Below are 6,212 nucleotides of genomic sequence, written 5' to 3'. Positions count from 1 at the left end.
CAGTACTTTTAAACTTTATAAAACTTTGGTATTTGAGCAGAATTTAAATTTAATTTTCTTGCATCATGCCAATTGCAATGCAGAATTTGGATACGGTATAAGATTCTGAATAACACATTACGCCAGAGGAAGGCATAGGCAGGGCCCCAGGGATATGTTAAAAATAACCTAATCCAAGTGTAGGATTTCTTTGCTAATTGAGGGGATGCCTGTAAAGGAGAAAGGGGTAAAGATAAAAATCAAACAAGAAAATGCTAACTGCTAACCTGCCATTGAGATCAATCAATTCCATGTTTTCCACGATGACTTAAGAGATGTGAGAATAGACCTTTTAAACATATTTAGGTGTGATACTTGCATTATTACTACATAAGAAGATTTTCTGTGTGTTTTTGATGTATACTGTTGTATTCAAAGGTGAAAAGATATGACAGAAGGATTTTCTTTAAAAATATTCCAGCAATAAAAACAACATCAAAGAAATCATGAAATCTAAAACATGTATAACAAACATGTTTGTGACTTCATGGGATCTCTTGCAGTAGTCACATTCTCTCTATTTTTGTGTATATTTGGGAAATTCCAAAATCAAAAGTTTAAAAATTTCGAGTGAAACACCTTTAAGAAGTTAATTCTTTTGTGTATGTGTATTTTTTTGTACTGACATTTAGATCCTTTTATGATTTTTGAAAAACCCCTTGGAAATTGTATCTTTTGGCAGTGGTTTTTCACTCCATCTTTTGCAGTCTACTAGGTCTCATGATTTATAAAAGATTTGCTTATTAGCAGTGACCTGCTGACAATAAATTACTTTATTTAGCTCTTTCTTCGAAATATACTCCATCTTCCAGCATGATCATCTAAACCCAAAGGACAACCAAATGGTAGGAATGCAAATGAAGAAGAAAAAGCCTACGCTTAACTAGCTTAATTTTTGTGTTTAACTTTTTAAAATGCTTAAATAATGTGCCACTATAAGATATCTTACTAAATGTCCTCTAAGAAAAAAAAAGTTACTTTTCAAATATTCAAACCTGCAGTAAAGATGCAAAGGTGCCAGATTATGTAACATTAGTAATCTTTGCTTTGCCCTTGATGTTCAGGTATTTTTAAAAACCCAGTTAGCCTGGTAAACTCTTTTTTTTTTTTTTTTTTAATTGCTTCTACTTTTTAATAGCAGCCAATCCTGGAGAACAAAGGTCACATAAAACAAAATGACTCACTACCCAAACTATGAGAATGCTAGTAAGAACAATTATTGCACATAAATTAGACCATAGGACTTCATTCTCTTGCTTGGTTATGGCTAATACAGTCCATCCTCTTGATTTTTGCAATGTTTACTACAATAAGGACTAATTTGGTTAATCTGCCTGTAAAAATTGATTCTGTTTATCCTCCAATATTTTGTACTAATAAGAATTTCCCTTTAAAACATAGCTAGTTCTGCCTCATCAACCTCAGACTTTCATTTTAGAGTGAATCTTCTAATTATAAAGCCATCCGGTGACAGTCTGGACAAAAATGGCATTCTGGTTAACACTTACCACAAAAGAATATGGACGTCTAAATTTAAAACCAATGCACATCTCCCCCTAAAAATGGGGCAATGTGTATAAATTAGTTATGGCATCATTGCATCTAAAACATTTGATGCAGTCTTACTAGTTCAGTTGGCAGAGACAAGTTTATATGCTAACTCTTCAGAGAGAAATATATCATCTGTTAAAGAAGGTCAGATAGTTTCATGCAAGTTAATTTTCAGAAGCAATCAGATCTTTAAAAGTTCTGATGATAGGCGACACCAATTGGCATTTTCTCAAACATTCTGCTAAAAGAAAAGAGGGAAGTTTGATAACATCAAGATCAGCTTCCCTTTTGTAAAGCTTTCTTAAATCATAACTTCTTTTCTATAGGAACAAAAGCAGCACGGCCTTATTTCAAAATGGGGACAAATAAATAGAACCGAAAAAGATTCCAATGAGTCCATTTCATATGGTTCTTCTACACAACTGCAGGAATGTTATGTGGATTTGTTCAGGAATTACTGAAAAAGCAACAGGAAAAGGAATACAGTACTTTTTTTTTTTTTTCTATTTGGTCTGTGAATTAAGGGAAAGGTGATGTGTTAAAATACAAGAAATGTTGTTAACCATACTCTACTCATGGGAGAAGCAAACTATACAGCTAGCTCATGTTTTGTTTATTTCCCCCTTGTTTCAAAAAAAGATTTGAGGCAGCTATAAGATTGGTAAGCAAGGGCATAGTTACTGACAAAAGACTCTCTGTAGTGCTTGAGAACGCATGAAAGGGTTTTCCCTGCCCCTTCTTTATGTGTGTCTATAGCTCTCAAACAGTGATTGAGAAATGGTTCAATAGCAAAAACTGGCCTTCTGCTGTCAGAATGCTTCAGGGGTAGATCACCAAAGAGTATAGACCAGTGACCTCTGCAAAGTATTCTGCATCTACTCTTCCCTCATTCGTTCCCTCCACCAAAGCTGTCTGGTTCATCCTTTTCACAGGTGCTCGACCCAGCAGGTGAGGGCAGTCTCAAAAGCACACAGAGGAGTGAATCTATTTCAGCATCACACACATCCGTCTGTAGCGAATTAAGATGATAAATGGCTGAAGTCCTAGAAATTTAGTTGATGCCATAACGGAGTGAACCTTAAACAGCAAATGCAAACAAGTGACCAATTCACTTCTGACTGGCTTTGGATATGGGAACCCCATCTATCTGAGAGCCTAGAAAATGGACTGTTAATGATGTATGACCAGGATGGAGAAGAGGATCTAGGCATGGCAAGGAAAAAAGATATTTTTCCCAGGAATAGCAGGCTAAAGAGTGCACTAATTCTTTAATTTGAGGAGGATTGAAAAATGAAACCAGAACCAGAACTGAACTACATCAAGAACATTTTTTCCCCACCATATAACATACTCTTTGTGATTTCTATCTATCCATTTGCATTTAATTGATCTATTTAATAAATGCGCACAGTTTGTTCCATTATTCCTTCACTGTTGTTTCAAGATCCAGAGTAAAACAAAAAACAAAAAAACTTTTTCTGCAGTTGTGAAAGAGAGATTTCCTAATGGAGTTGTATTCTTCAGGATAGGCAAACCATGCTGGTACAGTTAATAACACCAGACCACTCATCTCTTTAACTGTAAAACGTTTACTTCTAGCTCATAAGAAATCTCTTGAGGATCTTGTTGCTTTCCAGACCAATCCCAAGGACCCTTCAAGAGTGTTTTCTTCTTATAGCTATACCCACAGCAATCCCATCTTAGAAAATGGGGTTTCCAGGGGCACAGTGAGAGGGAGGAAAAGGGCTCCTAAAATCTTGGCCAGCAGTGACAAACTTTATGGCTTCTCAAGCTCATTGGTCAGTACTAGTTACATGGTCCCAACCAAACCAATAAGAGCTTAGACAATGTAAGAGACCAAGTAGTGTTTTGCAAATACCCCTGTCCTGACACATCTGATCACTAAAAGTTAGATCTGTGCTAAGAATGACTAGAACATATAAATAATACCTCTTCAGGTAGTCTTTCTGAAATATGAGTAAATATAAAATCATTGGGGTGGGGAGATTGTTGAAATGGCACATTGCCAGGCCCATGTGTCAAGTTCAGTTTTATAGGGTTGAGGTAGAACTAGTGCCTCAATCAGGCTTATTCTACCAAGGAATATCTGTAACATGATGAACATGGAAGGAAGATTCTGTACTAAATATAAAAATTCTCTGTAGAGTACTGGATGAAGTGAAACTGAAAATAAAAAAGAAGTCATTTAGGAAAGTTTCCCCAAATGCATCTTTTCAAGTTACCCCTTCTATTCTACAGAGGAGTTAAGTCTGCCCTATAGTCAAAAATGTCTCCCCCAAACTCCTGTAGGTATGCACGTGACACTGACGAAACAAACCTGTCTGCGGAGAATCATGTTAGGTTAGGGCCTTTGTGCAGGCTCCTTACTTTCTTCTCCAGCTTTCTTCCTCTTTTGCCAGTTCGTCTTGTGCTTGACTTGGGGAGAACACAACCGAGGAAAACGAGTTTGTTTCTCCTGCAAGCCCTACAATAGGGTCTTTCCATTCTTTCTTTTCTTCTCAGATTGTTATGGAGGGTTCACGCTCATTAGTAGTTATTCTTTGGAGAGAAATTTGGAAGGAAAAAAATTAGATGATAATATGGTGATTTTAAGTGGAGGCATGCACAAAACTTCTTGAAAATCAGGTTGCGGTATGCATTCTTATTTTAGATTTGCCCCTGTTAGCATCTTCTCAATAAACAGGTGCATACACTTCCCCAAGCTGTCACTGTTGTTTATTTAGCCTGTATGCTTCAAAATCTACTGATGGATGATACCCAACCAGCTTGAAGCTTGACTTCCAGAAACCAGAGACTTAAAGTTTTAATGAGACTTTCTTAAAGGATAGTCCCACGGGTTTGTTAGAAGAGGAGCGTATCTCTCAAGGATACTGTAAGAGTATCACATTTGTATGTTAATTTTAGTTCAACAAATAGGAAAAATGATTATGAGTAATAGCTCTCAGCTTTCAGATAGTTCTTTTCATGTTCAAAGTGCTTGACAAACATTAATTAAATCACTGGCAGTCAAATTAGATAAATATGTTTTCTGTATGTGCATAGCTGTACCTTCCATGCACACAGTATTCTAAATCACATCAGTGCAGATCAAACACTTTTTTGCCATCTGAACTTGATTGGTTGACGCTGATTGCAAGCAACAGATAATTATTGGAAGGGCTAATCATCAGAAGAGATTATGTAAGCTTTCTTCGCTTTTAAATAAAAACATGAATTTATCCTTGTAAAAAGTACAGGATGAACCCCAGTGTAAAATGCTACTTTCTCTAGGCCAGAAGGTAACAACGGCAAAGCAAATTCCTTGCATTGTATTGTTGGAATAACTAAACCGTAATTGAAAGAAATCATTTCATCAACAGAGAGTACCTTTTATATGTCCTGGGCTACTCATGTTTTGGTCTCTTTAGCACCAAAAACAAGAAAGCTTTTCAGGCTAACTATGGTGTTGATTTCAGCAATATGGTAATTATTCATTAATGCTAGGAATCCTTGGTCACTCCTGACTTGAGAAGCATTTGGGCCAGCAAATTAACCATAGTAAATTTCATGATTATTTTTAGAATAACTTGCACTTTTTTTTCCTTCACTGAATTTAATGAAGCTCTCTGAACCATCCCAAGAGATTAACCGTTCCCAATGGACCCCCAGACGAAGTATACTCCAAATAAAAAAGAGTGCTAATAGCATTCCATCTTTGAATAACACCTAATGAATTAACACACACTACTCACCTACAACAGACAATTGGGAAAAGGCATGCACGTGCATGTGTGGGAACAACTTAGCCAGAGTCAGGCTTGGTTTCCTTGAGATGCCTGAGATGCACACAATGATGAATGGAAGGGACTTAAATTTCTCCTTCCTTTCTGACTACCAAACCAGTCTCGTCTGTTTCCAGGGGGAAAAATACTTGTTAATTGTCTTAAAATTTGCTGAAGGAAAGAACATCTTGTTCAACCAAGTTGTCTTTCCGGAAAGACTGTGCGAACGTATCACTTGGAGTCGTGATAGCTGTTCACGTGGATCTCACAGCATGGTATCTGTTCTCTTTTGTAGAAGTGCTAACCCGTATGCCTAGAAGCTTAAAACTGGAGAGATTCTTTCCCTTCCTAATGAAACCCTGGAGTTCACTGGGATGATGTGATGTACTCAAGGTAACACACAGAGCCCACCTGGTTTAGACATGACAGATGGCTGTAAGGGAACCATAACTGAAATGGGACTCCATCTGCCTTCGTGTTTCTACTGTCAGACTCTTGCCTTATCTCAGGAATAAGGGTGAGCTTTTTCTGATTGTATTTAGAGTAGGGAGTCATTGATGTTGACTGATTTTTAGCCCAGAAACATATATAAGATATGTCTCCATGGTATAAACTTGTTCTTTCTTCAGTATGGAGACAAAATACTAGACCAGGCTCAGAATGTTTAAATGACTTTAAAAATGTAATAGTATTCTGAATGTAAAAGGCCTTAAAACGTAAATAAAATAAAACAAAAAATTTGTGTCTTTTGATATGTACTGATTCTTACAGTCAAAGTTCCCTACATTCATTTTCTCACTTCTTAACACCCCGCCCTATGAAGACTCTTCTCTTGGAGGT

This window comes from Martes martes (genome assembly GCF_963455335.1).
Source record: "Martes martes genome assembly, chromosome: 3".
Classification (NCBI taxonomy): domain Eukaryota; kingdom Metazoa; phylum Chordata; class Mammalia; order Carnivora; family Mustelidae; genus Martes; species Martes martes.
Note: the sequence above shows the minus strand (reverse complement) of the source record.